The sequence below is a fragment of the Triturus cristatus genome, chromosome 2_2, assembly GCF_964204655.1.
Source record: "Triturus cristatus chromosome 2_2, aTriCri1.1, whole genome shotgun sequence".
NCBI lineage: Eukaryota > Metazoa > Chordata > Amphibia > Caudata > Salamandridae > Triturus > Triturus cristatus.
In genome coordinates, this window is record NC_140582.1 from 89574426 (window position 1) to 89597429 (window position 23004).

General features: G+C 45.1%; 1 protein-coding gene across 1 annotated transcript in view; it reads left to right on the top strand.

Moving 5' to 3' along the window:
• The window catches only part of B4GALT1 (beta-1,4-galactosyltransferase 1), a 357167-nt gene that overhangs the window by 135782 nt on the left and 198381 nt on the right, over nt 1-23004 (top strand). The gene's annotated exons all lie outside the window — the stretch shown is intronic.

Genomic DNA, 23004 nt, shown 5'->3' on the forward strand with positions numbered 1-23004 from the left:
GTCAGTATGTCTCTATCGAGTACATTAAACTGAATTACTTGTGTGTGCCAGCTAACTCAGAGGTCACTAGAAACTTCTCGTATACAAGAAGGGATTAGTTTCTGACAACCGCATCAACATGACAACTTTGGTTCCCTTAGAGTCGGAACAATCTCAGAACCGTGGAAACAATAGATAACAGTTTCACTCAGTCAATCGTGCATGCTTTGTTTCTACAGAGTTGCACAGAAATAGAGAGAGGGGCGTTTCAATAAAAAGGGTTTATTGAACAGTCTTATTTTTCATGCAAGAGATATGAACTGCTACAATCGTAAGTCAGGCTGTGAAGTACAATATGTACAGAGTTAGCAGTACGATAAAATAATACTGCAATAGCATGGTTTGTAGCTATGACATATATCAATTAAAATACATACATAAATAACACAGGCTAAAATCTGAATACTCATCTTATGCTTCTAAATAGTTCTACCCCAGTGTACCTAACCTAAGTGTAATACGAGGTAAGAAGTAGGTGCTGTTTTCTAAAGTATAGCTAGCTATAGCTATAGTTTTAGTTTTGCCAAGAGTTGCCAAAAGTTTCTCTAAGTTCTAGTCAGCTCTATACCTTAGAATGTGCGATGTTGGAATCTCTTTTCCGGGACTCGATATCTAACACCCCGCAAGAGGAGTCAGAAACACTGGAGCTGGATTCTTTGCGAAGAGGATGACAGCGTCTGGTCAGTGCGTCAGGCTGGAACTCGATCTCCTTCCGAACTTGGCGTGGCGAACCGCAAGTAGGCAGTCGAGCTGGATCGTGCCGGAACCGTGGTTTGCCAGGGCAAGTGCAGGTATATATTTATACCTTGAAGGCGTTTAGGAATGCCTGTATTGACGTAAAAGTCGGGCATCGGAACGTCATGAATGAACCCCTAAGGAATAGATGTTCATGCATACTAAATGAGTTCTTGGAGAAATCAATATCCAAGCAAAGGAAATTCCTAAAGGCTTAAGAGTCTGGTTTTCCAAGAACTCGTTGTGACGTGGATTGTCGGATGTAGGAGACCATGCCTGTATTTGGTTAGCATGGACAGTGCCTAAATAAGGGCTGGATTTTCTATGCCTAAATAAGGGCAATAAAAATTGTACCTATATAAGGGCATAAATCGGGAAACCTATATACGGAATTTAAATCTACACACAACAAGAGGGCGAAGATCTTCACGTCGGTGATCGACTAACCTGTTGGCTCCGTGGCGGGTCAGCAGGAGTAAGGAACAGTTCAGAGTGGTGGCCCTGGATTCGTCTCGGCAAACGCCCCGTGGTGCTGGGCAAGTGGTCCCACGGTGAGCGGTGGTGATAGCGAATTTCGTCATTTTCAGGGAACCACAGGTGGGCGGCTGTCGCTTCATGAACACAAAGGAACCAGGACTATTTGGCTTTGTTGCGTATTTGAGGGCCAGGTAGAGAATTTACTGTTTTCTTGCCTCACTTGCGGGTCTTACGTGAGCTTGTGGACGAGGGGGAAACCGGAGTGCCTCCGAGCATGGACTCTTGGGCATTGGTGCAGGCAGGGCCCGGCTCTTCGGGGGAGAGGCCCAGAAGATCCAGCCTATCTTTCAATTCGGTGACATGGCGCTGTCTATTGCTGAACTCGAAGCTCAACCCAAATGAGTAAGTCCATCTATACCGTATCTTATCACGAGGCTTCAAGGTGATGGGTCTGAACTGCTGCCTTCTGGCTAGGGTGATTGGCGCTAGATCCTGATAGATGGAGCATGAATGATCCTGGAAGGAGAGGTTACCCTTCTTCCGAGCTGCGAAGAGCACCCCTTACTTAACTTTGTAAGAATGAAACTTGGCCAGCACGTCCCGCGGCCGTTTCTTGTCACCTGTCGTCAGTCCGCCCACTTGATGGACCCGATCCAGTTTAATTTTAAAGGTCTAAGGACTCAGGATCTCCGAGAAGAGTCCTTCAAGGAAGGCTGTTAAGTATGGGCCCTCCGTTCCCTCCTCCAGGTCCTGTATCCGCAGATTCTCCCTCCTGGCCCTATTTTCAAGGTCCTCTGCTTTGAGTTGGGTCTGGTGAAGCTGGTCCTGGAGGTTCCAGACCTCCTCTCTCAGGTCAGTGGTACGTTTGTCGTAGTCTTGAGTTTGCGTCTCAAGGTCTAGCACTCTTGTGCCCACCGAGTCCACATCTTGTTGTAGGGAGGACAGCCTTTCTGTGAGGTCGGATCGTAATTGATCCATGGAGGCCTTCATGTCTTGGCTAAGATCTTTCCGGAGCTCCATTTTAAAAAGTCCCTAAACATGCCAAGGAGACCTTCTTTCGTTAGGGCCTTGTTGTCTGCCCCTTCGTTCTGCGCTAGAGGCTTGTCTGCTGTTACAAAAAAATTCGAGACCTTGTTGGGTGTTTTGCTCATCGTCTTTTTTGGCGGCATAAGGGCGGGCCCAGGAGGACCCCCAATGCGGTGGCAGAAGGAGCGAGCTGGGTCCAAGTATGGAGTCCCTTGGAGGTCAACAGTGAGGCGATTATTGGCGACTGTAGTGTACTTCCGATACAAGGTGTGTGCTTAGGTCCGGTGTTCACGAAGGGTTATAGGTCATTCAGCTTACAAACTTCGCCACTTTCAACGTTCGTGGACCCTGTGGGGTACGTCTCATTAGCCAGCAGTGATGCGCCCGCGATGTGTAAATTGGGCAAAGTGATAAATGGGCCGGATGTCACACTCTACATGCCCTCAGCCCGGGGCGGGTTGTCTGCAGCTATGGGGCTCAGCATCAAAAAGCGCCGTCTCTGCAGTTTTCTTTGGGCGCCATTTTGCGGGGTGTGCACTCTGGCCGGATACCTCTGGGAATTTGCAATATGGGCCGAGCTGTAGGGCAGCGTTGCTGTTGCTTTCCGGCCCCGGAGATCACTGTTGCCCAGCCGCCAAATCTATATCTTCATGGGCTGTGCCTCGGGCTTCAAGTCAGTGGGTAGTGGTGTGCCGTTGCCTGAAGTCACACCGTGGCCGCCATTTTAAGGTCAGGCGTGGCGCATGAGATGTTTAATGTTACGTAATCTGGCCCTCCCGTTACCGGTGACAGGCCCTCGGTGCCAGGCTCGGGCAGCCGTTGTGATGCTGCACCTCAGTCTCTTCCCCCGTAGCCAATGCACCTGCAGAGGCCTGCGAGGCCGCAGAGCCCCCAGCACCGGTGCAAGCAACAGTCCTGGTTGTGCTGCGATCCGCTTCTCCGGGGGTTCTTCAGAGTTTGCGATTACCGCGGTCTTTTTCTCCAACTCCGGTGCGCGGCGGTATGGTCACCCCCTCTGCTGATCCTGTAGTTCACCTGATCGGGGCTTGTTGCGAGTCTCTAGGAGCTGCGGGTGCCATTTTGTAGCGCTCCGGTGTTCTATCCCAACGCTCCCGTCCTGTCTGTAGGAGCACTAACAGAGCAAGTCAGGACTCTCAGTGCGTGTCATGCATCTTCCGCTCCCCGTGATATAATTTTCTGCCGGCGGGGTAGCGATTAGCCATGATAAGCGGGTCGGGAACAGTGCACGGACCGGGAGCCGAGACGATCTACGTCCGTTCAGCTATCTTGCCCCTTCCTCACCTTTTTATTGCTAAAAAGGGAATCCTCCTAGGTGCGAGACAAGTTTTGGAAACTGCTTTAATAGTTCTTGCATGCCGACATGTGACTCCATCAGCCTCCGCTTCTACTCTGCCCCACTTTCGGATGTGACGACTCAAAGACTTATATGGGTGCCAGTCCTGTGTGCTGACATCAGTTCTCTTTTTCTTTGGCCTTCAGTGCAGATCTGGATCTTTTCTCCCGATTTAGGCTCTTGCAGTTTTACCTCTAATTGTGTGGTTGGAATGGAGCATTTCCAATTCACTGCCCTGCCCTTTGGTCTTACCTTGTGTCTCCTGGGTGTTCATGAAAGTGTTGTCTGTGGTGTCAGTCCATCTTCGCAGGTTAGGGATACATGTATTTTCGGACCTTGATGACTGTGACTCCTTAAGGAAACATAACATCATCTAATCTTGAACCACCTGCAGGCAATAGTTTGCCAGGGCTGCCACACTCAGCAGGCATCTTGCCAACACAGGTTGCGTCTGCATCCAGTGATGGCAAAGAGCATTGCGTCTGCATCCAGTGATAGCAAAGAGCATCTTAGCTCAATCGGGCTTGTCCAGGGTAGATGTGCATTCTTCCTCCAAAAACATGCAGTGCTTGGCCTTTTGCATCTTGGAGTTTCCGTCTCGAGGTTCCCTAGAGGACGCTTTCTGCCTATGGTCGATCTCAGGTCTATATTACGCATTAATGCCGCTCACGCTGCATATCCTGAGTGAGGTCAAGAAGGACGGAGTACAGTTCATCCTTATAGCCTCCCGTTGAGCCCAGAGAGTCTGCAACTCCGACCTATTGAATCTGAGAATATGCTCTCCACTCAGGCTACTTCTTCAGGACCTCCTGTCTCAACAGCAAGGCATGTTCCTGCTCCTGGAACTCCAGCAGTTGAGTGGCTTTAAATACTGTGGAAAGTGGTGAATATGTTTCTGGCTGCTCATTGTCCATTCACCAAGTCTGTTTTTTGCTGTCCATTGGGCTACATTTGTGGCCTAGTGTGGGAGCTGATAGATTGACCTTTCTCAGGCTGAATTGTCTGAAATCCTTCTGTATGTTTTATCTTTGGCCCGCAAAGGCTTTGTTGTGGCCACTTTTAAAAATTGCCCAGCTGCCCGTTTAACCTTAGTGCATTTGCCTGATCAGCTTGTTGGATTCAAATTAATCTTTGTGATGCTTTTTTGAAAGGGCATAAATATATATGTTTCTGTCTGCACCAATTATTTTGCAGCAGTCTACCATAATTTTGTTTTCTTATTTTTTTGACATTCTCACCTTCTTGAGCCCATGCACTGTTGTTCCCTGATGTTGTTAACTGTTAATTGCGTCTTGGTTATTTGGATTCCATCTGTATCAGTGAGCTGCAGGTGCTTTCCATGTAGCCACCATACACCACTGTCCTTCATGACACATTGGTGCTTAGGACTATGACCTCCTTTTTATGACTGCAAGTGGTGCCCCCTTCTATGAGGGATAACTCGCTACGCTACCTGGGTTTTTCTCCCTTCCACATCCCTAAAAGAGGAGCAGAGTTACACCAACTGGATCCTAAGCTGGCCCAACTCTTTGTTGGATTCACTGGTGCAAAGAAAGGGAAGACAGTCCAAAAACTAAAATTATCACAGTATTTTTTCCTTTGTTTCAAGATGTGCTATTTCCTGGCCAAGAAATCTTCTCCTGAGGGCTTTCAACTCATTGCTTCAGGATGAAGACCATCGCTACTGCTTTGACTAGAAGTGTTCCGGTGTTGAACGTCCGCCAGGCTGCTACAATGCACCTGTTAACATCTTCAGCATGCGATATTGCCTCGATTGTCAGGTGTGCAAGGAGGGCCATTTTGTCCTCTCGGTCCTGCAGGACTTTCTGATGTAAAGCCCACTCCTTAGACCAACTGCATTTTTGCTTCTGCTTTGGTATCAATTCAAAAGGTGAGGAATCTGCAGTTAGTAGTATCCCTCAGAAGAACAAATTGCTCTTTCTGGTGGATAGTCATACCAAACCACAGATTTCTCACCACCCCCCTCCCTGTTCCGTGGAGTGGCCTTTCTGTGGTTAATAAGGCCCCTCGTTAGGTATTATACTCTATTCGCTCAGTTGTCAGTCGATCTGTGTCTCGGGCGCAGAATGTGTGAAAGAGAAAACAAACATCTATGCAAAGGGGTGGCTCCTATTTTCGACTCCGTATCATCATATCAAGAAGAGATATGGATTTGATGAGGAAGCTGACTATACCCCTTTTGGCATGCAGGAGCTACTGCAGATATTTCTGGTTCCAGTCTGACATCTGTATTATAAAGGCTAGAAATTTGCAGTTAGAAGATAGTGTTCACCAGAATGAGTGTAGGTAAGAAACTTGTTTGTTAACATGTTTAAGCAAGACACACAGGAGGGTGCTGCTGAAGCAGACAGAGGGCTGTAGTTGTCATCTGTCATGCAGCCCGTTCAGCGCAAGCACTTCAGCAAAATTTCATTAGGTGAAAGAGAATTGCTACTCTGGGTAGAACCAAAATGTGATTGGCAAAGTCTAAAGCCAATGGCTGAAAGAGGGGGGTTGAAGAAAACCAGTGGTTGAAAGCGGCAGACCCATTGCCTACTTCATGTATATTGTAAGCAATCGGTCTGTTTGACAGCCTAAAACTCCAGCCTAAAAAGAACAGTACCCCTGGCTAGAGCCAGCCGTGCTGTTAGCCTATATTGATTGTTGCCACTGAGGCCCATTCGCCTTTGCTCTAGTCTTCCATATCTCCAATGTAACTGTATCACTATGAAGTCTTGAAAGGCTATTCACAATATTTTACGAATCTGCAAAATAGAAAATGCAGAGTCCGCACCATGCTCCTGGTTGATTTGAAGAGATTTGTTTAATATTGAAGCGGTACCAGTTTAGTAGGACTGCAGCGGAGATTCAGGTGTTCAAGCGCATTCTTTGAGTGACACAATTGGCACCTTTCTTGCTTTCCTATGAGTCTTGCAAAGCTCTTTATAATCTTTCAATTTTTTTCCAGGGAAATAGTCATCACAATCAATGGCAACTCGGATTTTGTAAAGTGTATCAATCTTCCAGTGCGCTGAAATTGCCGTTGGGTTTCTTAGATTACGATCAACTGAGGTAGATTTGATTGATATGATCTTGTAGTTTCAGTACATGAATCACCCTCCCCTTCTTTTGTATGTTTTTACGCAGACACACCTACACAAATATCCACAGCCTGTTCTGGCACTTTTTGGGTTTCACAAGACAGACACCCCTCTACCCCCCAGGATATTGCATCATTCATTTGATCACTTTGTGGCATGAAAATTGAAACTTTATGGCACCAACTGGTAAATATTGAAGCATTTTTATGGGGAATTTAGCGATCGCAGTATACCAGTTTTTCATAATTTCCTTCTTTTTGAGACATTTCATTGGGCTACAAGCTACCTAAGGACCATTTCGCGGCATCCTGCTTCCCCAACAGACACCCAGAAGACCCATATCCTTGACCTAGCAAATTAATGTCAATAGATCGCACATTAATATGCTAACGCATGCAGATACAGGCATGCACATATGCTGTTTGCTTGTTTTGGATGCAGAAATGTTTTTGAGCACATCAAAGACAGATCTATTAGCGTTTCCAACACTGGAAAAAAATAGCAAATATGTAATGTTTTCTGTATAGAATGCATTTGTAAGTGGTGTTCTGTTAAGCAAGAGAATTCACCATTAAATGGTGGAACTGATCTTCTGCGGCAATAAATACTAATGAAGGACAGATTGCTAATTTGATGACCTGAGTTGCTACTTTTACAAATGGCACAGGAGCCTAACCATTTCCATGACAGACCACATAAGTATTGCTGTGGAACTCAGTGAGCATATGCATCAATTATCTGGGTTCATAATACCAATGAAGTTTCCAAATGCTCAGCTGAGTTACAATCCACTGTGGATTTTAGCTTTTTAACATTAATGCAAAATGAGATGCTGTCAAGGATTTTTCAAATCAGTAAGGCTCCCTATCCATTCCATTTCAATGGGAATAGAAAAAAAGACATAATTCATAGCTTGCATATGGGAAGAGAATGTATCCAGAATTTTGCAAGTGGTGGCGTCGGGTCAAAACTGTTGCAAGCCCCTTGCAAGTCCTCCTCTGGTGATATCAAAATTAGACTGGTGATAGATCTGAACAAGGGTGACTAGGTGGGTGGACTTTATGCAGAATGTTCTGTTCTTTGCTGCATTATTTGCACCTCCCTCTTTAGGTCTTACCTAGGCAGCGCTTGTGATGTATTCAGGATATGGGCATGAAGTTCCACCCACTTTCCACCCATATTTTTAATTGCCTCCTGTCCCTGCCCTTTCTAAATGGTGGCTTTTCATTAGTCAACAGGCTTGGGAGTCCCTTCCTAGTACCATCTTTTCTCTTCTTGGGACCTCTCGTGAGGACATCCCTGTGACTTGTGTTGTTACGCCGTAGGTTTTAATTACAGCCTCGGAGCACTATTCTCTTAAATGACTTCTGCCTGCCTGCAATTGCAGGCAGGACTTTCTCCCCCGCAATTTTTTTTTTTTTAACCAAGCATGCCTTGCCGTGCACCTTTCTATATACAGACTGTAAGAAACAGTCTATTTTTTTCCCCAAACGCACCATGCTGCGCTTTCACTTTAATGGCGCCCACACTCTTTTCTTTAGATGTGACTCGCTGTGTTCAATTTAACAAACCTTTTGTAATACCGCCCCATGCCATGCTTTCACATTTATGGCGGCCACGCTTGCATGCACGGTTCTGCTCGCTGGCCCTGATGCATCAAGGGCTGAGGCTCGTACATGATCACGACAGCAACAGTGTGTCCATTTCACGAGAGGGGACTAAGCAGGAAGTCAAGTTACCAGTGAGGCGAACGGCGATGCGAGCAGGCAGAAGTTATGGATTTGTTTCTTTAGTTTCAGGTTGAGCAGCAGCCACTGCTCGCACCGCTCGCTGCCTGGTGCCTCCTCATGCCACTGCAGGACAACTTAATGCTACCTGCCCGGATTAACAAGGGGAGTTTTTTTGTTTGTTTTTTAAATAAAGGCTTGCTTGGCTTAGAGGTCGCTTAGCTGCTACGCCCGCTCTAGATTCTGTAATGTGTATTGATTGTATTGCATAATTTTTTTCTTTAAACTAAGGGATTTTGTTCCTTAAGTAACAGTGAGTAATTGGCTTGTGAGAAGGCAGAGTAAAGGAATATTTTCTAGTCCCCAAATTAATTGGAATCTGTCTTTAAAAAAAATTAAAAAAAATATGAACTTTTTATGGAAAGTACTGCACAGGTGTGACATTGTTGCCCTCGGTTATTGGCTTTGGAACAAGAGCTGTGTGTTCAGTAACACTAGCATTGCGTGCAATCTATAGGGCTGGCTGTTACGTACTTGCCTTTTAGAACCACTGCCCTTAACTTTATTATCCTGATTTTGTGGTGTTAATTTCATCAACCTCTGAAGGTTGATAGATTGACTAGGCCCAATTGCTTTCAAAACAGTACCTAGACTTCCAGAACACCGATTTCCTGTTATTTTGCTTTTCTGACATCTGTTTGTTTTTAGACCCGCCCGAGGCCCTCTCGTTTACATTGTTATAATTGCCACTGATTCAACGCCCTACTGTTGCTTTGGTCATGAGGATTGTTTGTTTAAGGTGCCACCTGTCTGTCTCTGTGTAGTGTAAGCACTGTTTGCACAATGAATGTCTCTGGCCGTCAAGAGCTCAGGGCTCGGAGGTTTTCCGTTTTAGCTGTCAGAAAGTTGAGCAAACTAACATGTTCTGGTAAAAGTGGCCTCACTTGGAAGCAGCGTACAGTGGCATGCCCCTTGTTTACTGAACTGTACCCTTAGGCACGAGCATTGGGGCGCTGGTGGTGGAGTGCCCCGCATACGTAGTCTCTGTCCCTTTGGGGGAGATGGTGGATAATGGTGGCAGCCATCTTTGTCATCTTTCCAATGGGAGCGTGAGATTGTCGGTGGTGACTCTGTTCCCCAAACGCTCCTTTTTATTGCCACAGTCCCTTTGAGAGATTCAATTGGATTATGGTGGGGCGGTCCGCAGACGTAGTCAATGCTTCATTCTTTCTTTTAAGACAAATTGCATTGCATTGTCTTTCCGTACAGCGCTTTATTTCCTCTTGCAAGGCGCAAGTCACGTTTTCCTGGTAGAGTAAGAGACTGCTCTCTTTGTTGTGCATGGTTGGAAGGGTGTCTGTATGGAAAGAGTTTTTTGTTGGCGTGTTTGATGTTTGGGGACTTCGCTACCCAACAGTGGCGGGTTGGAGGGCCCGTCGAGCACCACCAAACAAACTGTGTTGATGGTTGATGCAAAACACAGACACATGGACACACAAACACACAGACACTGTCTGACACTGACACACGCAGACACTATCACTGACACACACATACTGTCACACACACACAGTCACACTGTCACACACAGACACTGTCATACACAGTCACACACACAGTCACACTCAGACACTGACACACACTGTCACACACATTGTCACACACACTGTCACACTCACACACTTTTTTTTAATGAAAGGACTGTGGGGTCCCCACAGCGCAGTGAGATTCAAGTTATTATAATCACAGACCCCTCAGTTGAGAATCCAGGATGTACCACCCAGTTCTGATGGGGTACATTCCACACACGTCAGTAGAGCATCCACTGGGTCGACCCAGAAGCTATGGAGGCTCGGGTTCTGCATCACATTGACAAAGAGGTTTGCTTGTAAGCAGGGAAACGGGAGGAGATGTAATTCTGTCCCTACTTTCTGGAGGTTTTCTGGATATGAGCACATGAGTGTGTAGGGTGCCGTACTTCCTAAATACTGCAGACCCCTGATAAACAAGCATTTACAATGCAACGGTCTCGGCATTGTTAAAGTTAGAGCTATTGGCATTGCTCATGATATTATTTTTGTTTATGTTTTTGTTTTTAAAACATTTAAAGAAACGGCATTGTTATTTACAATGTCAATAGCTTAATCACTCTCAAATTAGTATGGACACTCCCTTGAACTAAGCTGACAAGGCGTTTTCCAAGCCAAATGATGAGGATTGTAATCGTCCCAGTTTCCAGTCGGCGAATAATCTTGAATATTTGTCGCCCCCCCCCTGCCCACACACTCCCTGTGCCAACCTTCCATTCTTCCCACATCAAGCTGCGCCTCTGAGTATCAAGCCCCTGGCACGCCACTGACGGCCTGTTGTGCTTCGTGTCTAGGCCAGAGGGGGCATCAGGGGATGTGAGAGCAGCACAGAAGAGTGTTTCAAGTGCCCTCAGTGATCCCCTGCGGCCACTCCAATGTCACCTGTGCACACCAACTCTAGCCATCACCAGACTACAAGCACTCTGTCCTATGGGCGCGATGCCACCACACACTGCACCGGTGCCCCTCTCCACGTCAGAATGGAAGCGAACCCCAGCTGTCTGCTTTCAAATTTGCATCCCAGTGCTTGTTGCATTTTTCACCGGTTATAAGCCCAGGTCCTGAAAAATTGTGGTTTTAAGCACTATAAGGACACTCGTTATTAGTCCTACGACCAACATGCGTCTTGGAAACTTTATTTTTGTTACAAGACCAACAAAAGTGGGCATGGAATGTTTCACGGAAACGACTTATACCCATATCAAGGCACTGCTGCAAGCAACAAGCTGCTGCCAGAGAGGGCCCCCTGAAATCAGATAGTAGCACTGGAGAAAAACAGAGGCAACTGGCGGGGCAACTGTCTGGCACAACTGCCATGAGCAGGATGCACTGGCACTGCCAGAGGGGGCACATTGAAATAAGATAGTAACACTGGAGAAAAACAGAGGCAGCTGCCAGGGCAACTGCCTGGCACTACTGCCATCAACATGGTGCACTGGCAATGCCATAGGGGGCAAAGTGAAACAAGATGGAATACAAAAAGAAGTGTCTGCAGATTACAGGGCAGTTGGTGAAGGACTCCTCTTTAGAGGAAAGCAACCCAAAAACACTACCACCTACACTGTTGACCGGGTAAAGGTACCCAGAGTCCCTCTCTCTCTATCATGCGCTCCCACTTCACCCTGGCGATAACACTGGTCTATCTGGCTGGGGTGAGAGGGCAAAGGCGAACAAGAGTAGTATGAACAGCGCCGCGAAAGAGGTTATCCATGTGTCCACGTAATACAGAGATAGCAACAGGGCGAAACTTGCCTCTTCCCTCCTCCTCCCTCGGGCCACAGAGCCTCCGATCCCGCCGCGGTGTCTCCCCTGAGTCCCCGGGGGCTCTGGACTCCCCGCACTCACCTCACTCTGCCTCGCTGCCTCGGCCGCGGCTCCCCCATGCCCCGGGGACCTGCTTGTTGCTCTAGCGGCTTTGTGCTCCCGGCTGCCTCTCTCCTCTGCCTCAGCTGTACCCGAAGAGGATGAGCCACGCCGGTCCCGGCGTAGCTTGGAGGAAGCTGGAGTTGATCACTCAGGGCCGGGGGTGGAAGGGGCGCCGTGCAGACCCCAGAGACGGGGTAGGTGACCTGCGATCCACCGAAATAGTCACACTGCCCCGCTCCTTGCCTGCAGCTTCCGCTTCCGGTGTCAGTAGCGTAGATGCTATAGCAATTCGAAAACAAGCAGTAAACGGCTGTGGAAAGAGACCCGAATGAAGCCCCACCCAGAAGTCACCGCCCAGCGGGGAACACGAGGAAAGAGCAAAGCTTCCGACGCAGAGTAATTTAATAACGTGAATTAAAACTTTTCTATCTGACGGCAGGGAGGCGAGGACTGTGCTTCTCTTTATCTACAGAGAAATCAACACAGCCAATCAAAACACTAAAAACGTGAAACTACATATCCCTCAGGTTTTCCCCATAGCTCCTCAGGTTTCAGGGCTTAGTGCGAGGGGGAGGGGCGGGGCCGAGACTTCCTCCAGCGCCGATGCTCAGCCTCAGCCCTGCATCCCTCTCCTCCCGATCGCTCCCCGCATACCCGCCGGAGTAGCAGCGCTCATCTCCCACAGCCAGGCTTCCTCTCCTCTCCGCCAGACGACCGCAGCCTCCCCTGCCGGCGAGGAGGGGCGCGGCGGCTCCTTTAACCCCCACTATTCCTGCACTAAATGCAAAGTATACTCAAGGCATACTCAAATAAAACTCAAAACAAACTTTGTCATGACAGGTACAAGTCAATTGCTACCGAATTCACTTCTTCCACAGATCCAATAAAGCTGAACCAGCACATCCCCAAGCCAGCACTTCAGTTATCGAAATTAACGAGAACAAGCACACCACTGCCTTTCTCCGAGGCGAAGCAGAAATGCCTCGGAGAAAGGCAGCTTCGGAATCGGGGGCGTGTTCTCCTCTTGCCATTGGCTGGAGGAGATAATTAGATTTGTTGAAAAAAACACGCCCCCGAATCCGAAAAGGACGGGGCCTGATCGGAGTGACGGACCTCTTCTCCAATGGCTGGCCAGCATTCAAGAGGCCAGCCAATGGAGAACAGGGGAGAAGAGGGGCGGGTTCAAGCCCCTCTTCTCCAAGTCATTAAATCTCGGATCGAGACTGCGCAAGCGCAGCCTTCGAGCCGAGACCTAAAAAGGAAGACTGCATTATTGTGTATTCATTTTATTAGCCTATCTTTCATTTACTTTAAACCTAGGAAAATGTATTTTACTCGAAAACAAAGTGTCTCGTAAAAATGCTTCAATTACTGCATCGGGTTTCTTCTATGGGAGTTCTCCTTTTCTTAACTGTTGTAGTTACCCCTGAGCTTAAACACGCACTTTGTACTTCTAGTCCTCACTTACTAGAAGCAAGGCTGGTAGTAACTACGCCTCTTTTACTTTATTGGCTTGCAAGAAAAGAGTAAGTTGAGTACAGCTAATTTTCGAAATCTCAAGATTAGAGATATATTACCTGCTACAACATCTGCCTCAAATTACTTATTTTTTATTTTTTTATTTATACAGCAAACAAGAAGTACAATGCACGATTAACGTAATACAATGCGTCTACAGTTTGAAACAGTGTTTTTGGTCAATAATGAGACCGTACATGGTCTCAACAGTGACCACGTATACATTTTATCCACCCTCAGACATTCATTCCTTTGTGGATGCTAAGGGATTGTCAGTATTTTTCCATTGATTTTCTCAACTGAGAGGCAATTTGACACCATGCGCTTAGATGTAGTCGAATAGACAATGTCTTGGTCCCATATGCATTGAAAAACTTCAAGTGATATAAGCTACAAAAACATTACAAAGTGAATGTGTCAAAAACAAGATACTAGTGAAAAGAAAAAAAGAGAAGGAAAAGAAAGGGGTGGGGGGGGGGTGTAGCCAGCACAATCTTCAAAGTTTGTGATTAACATATAAGGGTACCTTTAGTTTATATAGCCTTTTCCCATCCCTGACTGCTCAGTGCTAGTTATCCCCCTCCCCCCACAAATGGCATCCATGTGAGTGATCTGAAGAGTAAGAGTACCTAAGTTTTCATTAACCTCAGCCTTTGCTGGCACCTTGGTTGTTATTCTGACATGGGCCAAACGGCTTATTTTTGTTGATGGATTTACTGCATGAAACTTGGGAGCCAACATGCAATATTCAGATGGTGTGTTAAGTCTTGTGTTAAGGAGCTGTGGAAAACAAAGGGAAATGTTGGTTCTCACAAGTACTACACCGTGCTGGGTAACTTATTCATGGCACTTTGTGATCTGACTATGCTTGTGCATTCTCTTTTTTTTAGCACTTTATTGGTATTTAACGTTAATAGAAATGCATTACAATCACACCTTTTATAGTGTTCCATTTCATCTCTTAAGTAGAGAACTTCCTAAATCATTCCTCAATTTAAACTTTCCTGTTGCTACCAAAACATTGATGCAGTAATTAGCCCAGATTAATTTAGCCATGGTCCCCATATTTTGTCTTGTTTTTTTGGGGAACACTTGCCTGGTAGGCTGCCTTCTCTGTGATTACGTAGACTTCCATGCCTATTGTTCATTTAGATATTGTTGGAGTCTGTTCTGTCCTCTCACAATGTTGCTTTTCGCTATCAGGCAACCTATCCCAATCATTGTATGTACAGCATACTGTGAGAACATCCTACTCTACTGTTATTTCCAACAGACACATTTTTTGGTGGGATATCTACTGGTTGGCTTAATACTTGCTAAAACATTGTCTATTCGATGCCAGTATTCATAAACCTTTTGGCATTTGAAAGCTATGTGGAAGAAGTTCGCTTTTTCTGCTGTGCATTGTGAACACGAGAAATCCATGAGCCGGATTTTTTTTTTAAGGCTGTTAGGGTAGTGGTAACATCCATGTAGGTATTTCGCTTGGATGTGGTGTAATTGTGCTCACATGGGCAGCTCACAAGGTGCCATTCTGGCTTCTACCCATTCCTAATCTTCGAGTGGTCCTGTGTTCAATCCCATGCCCATTTTAATACCATGAAGCGATTTGGCACATTAATTGTTTGAGACTGATAAATGTGTGATGTTTGATAAATTTGTGATGTTTAATGTCTTCCTAATGGTTCTATGGCTTTCTTAGCTTATAAGGGGCTGCATTCTGGGAGGGAGTTCAGCTTGTGTTCGGACTGATCAATTGCATGTCACAATTGCAGATACCTATAAAATTGTGTATGTTGTAGCCCATATTCCGTAGAGAGCATTTTGAAGGAATTAAGGGGACCGTGTCCCTATAGGATTCCCACTTTTGAAATAGCTATGAGGTCCCATTGACGGTTACCCTTCCAGTGCTGCTGCTTGTTTAAGTTTGGTGCTATGCCAGAGAGGGGTTTTACATGTTACTACATTATTTGTTTTAAAAATGCTCTACATCAGCAGAAGCAACTGTTTTGGTAGGCACTGGAAGGGAGTTGGAGAATCAGGGTCTATATAGGTAATGTCACAGTGCTGATCTTTCCCACGTGTAGAGTGCACCCCATATCGAGAGATTATCCATGTTGCCAAATATCTACTTGTTTACAATGAGAAGTTGTGAGGTCCAATAATACAAGTCAAATGTCTGTCATTTCCAGTCCGCTATTGTATGTCTAGATGTAGTTTTTGCAAGAGATCTTGAGGGTGTTCCACTTCCAAACGAATTTCCTGGATTTACCTTTCACGGTGTCAAACAATTGTGTGGGACTTCTCCGGGATAAGTTTGCACCACATATAATATTCTGGGGAGGGCGGTCATTTTGAAACTGATGACTGCCTAGCATGCTGATGTGAATAATGCCCTGTGCTTGCTCTGAGTCTTTGCACAAATTTGTAATCCTGGGGCCAAAATAAGTTCCCATCAAGATATTGCGTCTGAGGATATATGTATTCCTAAGTACTTGAAGATGTTGTTCAGTAACTTCTGCCTGAAGCCCAGTCCCCTACTTCACTTCCCTCCTACATTTCCAGCCTGCATTAGGAAGACAGGTGATTTCTTCCAGTTTGCCTCCAGACTAAATGCCTCACTGTTGAGGTTAAATATTTGCACAAACTGCTCTCTCCATTTAGTATGGCGGATGTAAAACCCCATTCCTGCCATCTCTATTGTTGCCCCATTTCAATCCCTGCATAAGCCCAACCATCTTAATCTAGTTGGCCAGAGGTTTTGTTGCAAATGCGAGAAATGGTGAGGAAGCAGGCATCCTTGCCTAGTAACCTGCACAACAGGAAATGGAGACAACTTTACTCCATTTATTTTCACCTGTGCCCAAAGTGTTTGAGATAGAACCATGAAAGCAAGGCTGAAATTAATTTTTTTGATGGACTTGCCATAGGAATTGCCACCTTAAGGAAGCAAATTGTTTGCCAAAATATATTACTATTGTGCTAGTCCTTGGCAGCCTTTGAATGCGGACCAGTACTATCTGGACGCTTTGTAGGCAATATTTGTTATCCCTGCCTGGCATTCAGTTATTTTGGTCTTTCTGGAGTAAGGAAGTTATTACTCCTGATAGCCTATTTGTGAGGATTCCCATATTATTTTAACCTCCGTATTTTTTAAAGCTCTTTAGCAGGCTGGTTTTAGGATCACAAAATATTTGCTCCTCTAATGTCCCTGGATAATGTGCCAATTAGTGTTGCTTTGTTAAATAATGTCAGGAAATTAGGAGTTAGCTATAATGCCTGCTTCTTAAGGAATTTCACTGGTAGGCTTTTTGGGCCTTATGTTTTATCGGTTTGCGTGGAACTCGGGGTTTGCTATCTTCTCTTTGAATAAGGGCTCTTGTTCTAAATTAAGTCAGTTTGGGAATTGGCATTTGTTTGAGCAGTGGTCGCTCCTGTGGTCTTTTGTGAACAAAGCACCTCTTATAAAGTTGCCTGTAGTAATCTGCAAAGGCTGCAGCAGTTCTGACCACATGTCCGGCATTGTTTTAAATTTTGTTCATGTTTCAGGTAGCAGTGTCACAGCTGGCTAGCCAGTAAGTAAGCTTGCCGGGCATACACCTGTGTCATGTTCTCAGATCTTTGAGGCGAGCCATATCGTCCGGGCCTTCTCCTATACTGTAGTTTAGAGTTTTCGAGAAGAGTGCTCTAGTTGATAGAGTATAGTCGCTTCCATAAACTCTCTTGTTTGTACATACTTGCATCTCTGCCCCAAATTACTTGGCCCTTTCATGGTGAACTAGATAGATTTTAGACATGTCAGTAGGTCTGGCTTTAAAGGAATGTTGTATGGTAGTGTGAAGCACTACAAGTAAGTAGCACTGGAATAGATAAGTATTTGTGTGGAAGCAAAATGCAGTAGAATAATATTGGTGTTGGATAAAAGGTCAGGTGACAATTGCACTGTCAAGCCAAAACTAAAAATGATTGTAGATTAATGACTACCCTCCCCCATTTGTGCTGGGACAAGATAAATTGTCTAGTCATCTAAGACACTTCAATAAAACTTGAATAGCATTTTAATGTCGTGTGTGTTCCCCGAAAATTTAAAGCTTAGACCGCGGAATGAATAACAAAATGATCACAGCTCTGTGGTGAGCTGGCACTTTTTGTGTAAGGACACAATTTCTGCTCAATAAAAACATGTACTCCAAGCTCTCAGCATGTGGGTGGACCCAAAGCCCTTTCTTAGTGATGCTCACTTAATTGTCTGGTAATAGCTGCGCTGACAAGTCAGACCATAAAATGGAGATATGGTATCAATGGGAAGTAGCCATAAAAATCCATTGCTGATTTCTTTAAAAGAATGGACAAAAGCAATGTCTTAACCTGTATCTTCCCAAATGGATGCTTACAACACAGATGACTGCATGTTTGAACTCCCCTGTATCCACACTTCCAAGAACTATATCGGGGGGAAAATATGAATTTGCCCTGACAAAATCAGCAGACATTGCTATTCGATCCCCGTGTATGCCATGAGTGCGTCATTTCTCAATCCATGCACATGATTTCACCCTGCCGGATGATCAAACTTTAGTGCTATTAACAAAATAAGATACAAATAAAGCCTTTAACAATGAGAATATGGCGGCCTCTAGGGGTCCGATTCCAGCAAATTCATTCTTGATAATTCGTTAATTGGTTTGAAAGGCCTACTCTCCTGTGAGGGAAGAACAGGAATGAACAGTAAATGTTTCTGTCTAGGAAATTAAGCCGTTCGAACAGTGAAGACAAAGAAGACATTAGGTGTCTTTCCATTTGAGGGCCACTGTGATGACTTCTAGTGGACGACTGGAGTCCATCCTATGAGGAGTACGATGGGGCACCCCATCTATTTCGGAGAGTGACCGTGCACTTAACAATGGGGTCTCCCTTCCCGTAATGGCGATTCTGCTTCTGCAAGAGGTCCGACAGTTCCAGACTAAGCCTTTAGAGCATATATTTCTCTGTGTTGCTTGTTCTTTTTCTTCTTCCCTTGTCCTGAAGAGGCCTGAATGGATGGGCCGAAAGGCACCAACTTTTTAGATTTGAAGGAGTCCATTTCAGTACAATAACTTTGAACGATTTCAAGATTGTGATACACACGATTTGTTTTTGAGGGCCTTCTGTTCCCTCTTGTGTGTATCCTGACCAGACTACCTCCTGTATGGACTGCTACTGATTAATAAGTATTGCAGCCATACTTATAAACTGTTTGGAAGATAGACTGAGTACATTTATATGTTTTATATGTGCTGTATTTTGATTGTCACTGTAGGATGTGTGAAATAATAAGTTTAGTCAAGTTGTTAGTGTGCCGTTTGTTTGTCTGATGATACACACCCGTAAATAGGAGATGGATTTACTCGTAATTGAAGTAAAATAAATTGTTTTGTATAGTGACATACAGTACTAGTGATTAATTGATATTTTCACTGGCAGAGTCACAATTCAATTTGTACCCACCTCTTACCAATTTCTCGTATACTATACCTTATGCCCAGGTTGTGGTGGGATCAATAGGGCAAACCCCTACACTGTGGAGTTTACTCTCCTTTTTAGCCTTTGAAGATATGGAAGACTATGACCCCGTCATGCGAGGCTGCCCTCTCACTCTGAACTTTTAGGATCACCTACTTTTGTCGTATATGAACAACATGCATAAAATATTCCTATCGATTTTGCACCTGTAAGCCAAACAATCGGTAGTACAGGATCATATTTTGGTAGTCTTTACTAGTATTCTACAAAGTTTTACCTCTAAGATGGATGACTGAGCAAGTTCTGAATTTCATAAGACGGCAGCTAAATGAACAAAAAACTGAATTCATGGGGGTGGGTGGTACTTTAAAAATAAAATGGTGCTAAGTCATGGCAATCTTAGAAAAGATCCAAGTAAAAAGATGTCTGTTTAAGAACCCCAGAAAAGATAACCTCTTTTCAAATGTTACAGAAGGAGACCCAAATGTATGTTTTAATCCTGATGAATCTTTAACTATAATCACAAAGGAGACTTTAGGCACCCTGTTTCCTGGGACTCTCGGCAGTGCTTCTCTCCAAGGCCTTCAAAAAGTATGTCAGGAGATTTTAAAGAAAAGAGAAAGCTCTGGGCCATTTTTTTCAATTTTCAAGGTCCACATACTTTTAGAGGTAGAATCTAAATTGCATACTCCCATCATAAAGAAGATACTGAAATGTAGGAGAATTAATAGAAAACGCTTTTAAAAAGTAAAGTTTGCAGAGAGGGCTGACATCATGGAAGTCAAACTACTAAGTCTAGAGTCACTTTTTGCCTAGGGCTGTAGGATCTGAACATAAATGACTTGGTCCACTATTTTTATGAAGAATCACAGACCCAAAATACTTGCTCCCAGTAGCACAAACCTGATTGTCAGATGACCCTTGGATTCATTCTGAAATTATTAGACAAGAAAAGAGGGTCAACAGTCCATCTGGAGGTTCCCCATGCTCGTATCTTGACCTGGAATGTCCCTGTCCCTGTCGAACACCTCCTCGGTGAGGTTAACCAATGTTTTTCCAGCAGGCATAAATAAGGTGGACCCCCGTTGAACAGGTCAAGACGCTGAACATATTTAAGAGTATCCCCAGAATGAGGGTATTGCCCTTGGAGAACTCTACCTGATTTGACTGATGCAGACCACTAAAAGTGCTAATGGTAATGTGGAGGACATCATAATGTTTACCACTATGCATTTGCACTTGTCCTACAAGATAGTGATACATTGAAAGTGGCTGGTGTGGACAATTCAGCGGTAGCATCTTGGAGGGCAGCAAGATGAGAGAATCACCATGGATCTTGTTGGTAGAAAATCAAATGTCTCTAAGTTTCTAACCCATTTATGAGTAAAATGTGTCCCATAATTCCTTTACAGTTTGCCTAAAATGTGTTCAACAAATCTAAGAATTTACAAATTAGGGTATGGGCTAACAAAGGACAGTGGACGTGCCTCAGCAAGACACGTACTGCGCAACACTGAGTACAATAACTGGAGTTGGATACCAGCAGTGCTGTATTCTACCCATCCATGTCCCTTACAGTAAGAGTAAGAGCCAATTCCAAATTTCCTGGGCCTGGGCTGACAGGGATTTTGACTTTGTGCCACCTTGCTTCAGAAGATAAAACATTGTTGTCGTACTGTCGGTTCTGACAATGACCGGCGAGCCACGAATTCTTGGAAGAAAAGCTTGAAGACCCCGGAATACTGCTTTTAATTCCAAAAGGTTGATGTGCAGCGTTGCCTCTTGAGCTGACCAACGACCTTGGATCTCTAGGTCTTGTAAATGTGCTCCCCAACCTTGTAATGAAGCGTCTGATGTCATGACGTAACTGGGAGATTGAGGTTCGAAGAGGAGACCCTTTGTTAAGTTGCTCCTGATGCCCCACCATGACAATTTGCGTTTGATCTGGGTGTTGATTTTGAGTGTGTCCTCGAATGAACCCAATGCTTAAACCCATTGCTTGTCTAGAGATTCTTGCAGTGGTCTCATACGCAGACGACAGTTGGGAACCAATGAAATGCAGGATGACATCATTCCCAGCAAGGAATTGAAGATCCTGATTGAAGTGGACTTTTTTGATTTTATTGATGCTGTTAAACGCAAAATCTTTTGAATTCGTTCTTCCGAAGGGTATGCTTTCGCTTCCCGAGAATTTAACATTGCTCCGAGGAATTGAAGAGATTATGCCGGAATAAGGGAAGACTTCTCTTTGTTTATCCGAAGTCCTAGTTTTTGGAATAGATCCATGCAACTTATTAGGGACCGTTGCGTTTCCTGATACGAAGCACCTTTTATCAACCAGTCGTCCAAATATGGAAAAATCTGGAGACCTTACTGCCTCAAGTGTGCTGCGATCAGCGCCATACACTGTGAAACCCCTTGGTGCAGATCTGAGGCCGAAGGGTAATACTTTGAATTGGTAATGGCGCCCCGCCACCACGAACCGCAGATACTGTCTGTGCTTTCTGTGAATTGGGATATGGAAGTACGCATCCAAGAGGTCTAAAGATGTCATGTAATCTCCTCTGCGTAGTAAAAGAAGGATTTCTTGCAAAGACAGCATGCGGAACAAAATTTTCTTTATGTACTTGTTCAGATCCCTGAGGTCCATTCCCTGCCTCCATTTGGTAGACTGCTTTTTCTTTATAAGGAAAAAGTGCGAATAGAATCCTTTCCCTTGTTGTTCTGGGGAAACTTCTTCTATTGCTCCTTTCACAATAAGAGCTAAGACTTCTGCCTTGAGGGCTGAAAGATGTTTCTGCTTTCTGTGAATAGGAGGTTGAGATGGAGGTTTTTGCAAGAATTCTACGGTGTGGCCCTGTTCTACAATATCCAACACCCATTTGTCCGATGTTATTGACTTCCAATGAATGAGATGATGAAAGAGGTAATGGACCTGCTTAATGTGATACGGGGCTGGAGTCGCCTGCAGAATGTCACTGCCTCCTACCGGAATCCTGTGTCTTTCCTCTTGTAGCAGGTTTCCTCCTAGCCTGCTGCTGATAGTTTGTATTAGAGGACCGATACTGCTGATTGTTGGAGAATTGGCGGTACCCCTGCTGTTGGTAAGGTTGGTACCTGTTTGATTGAAAAGAGGAACGCTGATGGTATTGTCCTCCTGATCCTCTGCCACGAAAAGATTGAAAACGGCCCTGTTGTAAGGACCCCAGAGCTCTAGCCGTGTCCGTGTCTGCCTTTATCCCCTGAAGCGCTTCATCAATGTTTTTGCCGAAAAGACTCTCCCCATCAAAAGGCATGTCCATGATTTTTGCCTGGACTTACGGTCTGAAAGATGTTCATTTTAGCCATCCTTGCCTGCGAAGTGCGACCGCTCCAGCCATCTGCCTAAGGCTCACTGACACAATGTCCATCGCTATATCAATGGACTCCGAGGCTGCTCTGGCTCCGTCCTGGAGAATTGTAGATGCTTCCTCTTTCTTGTCGTCCGGAAGGTGGGACAGAATTGGTGCTATATCTGACCACATTTGTCTATTGTACTTGCTGATGAGAGCTAGAGCGTTTGCTGCCCTGATGGAAGCTGCTGCCATTACCGCAAAACGCTTTCCCACGCTATCCAACCTTTTTTTCCCCCTTGTCATGGGGGACCGAACAGGAAGAGACTGGATTTTTGGATCGTCTTTGAGCTGCCTGTGTAACAACGGACTCAGGACGTGGATGTCCATTCAGGCATGCTGGAGAAGTCTCAGGAGCACGGTATTTCTTTAAATTTTTTGGAATTGAGGCAGGAACTGATGCCGGAGATGGTCGTCGTCATCGTGGACGAGGAAATCATCGTCTGAGTCGTCGACGCCTTCGTCGACGAGCTGACAGGAATTTGTTTAGACTTCGTCGACGGCAATGACGACACATCCTTCGTCTCCAAGGAAGATTTGTGAGGAGTTTGAGGCAAAGAAGAGGATGACTCTCTTTCTTTAGATCTTCCAGATTTTTGCCTTTTTTGATCTCCTTTCTCCTCAGAAGATTCCCTCTTGTGCTTTTCAGATGAATGTCCTTTAGAATCTCCATCAGAC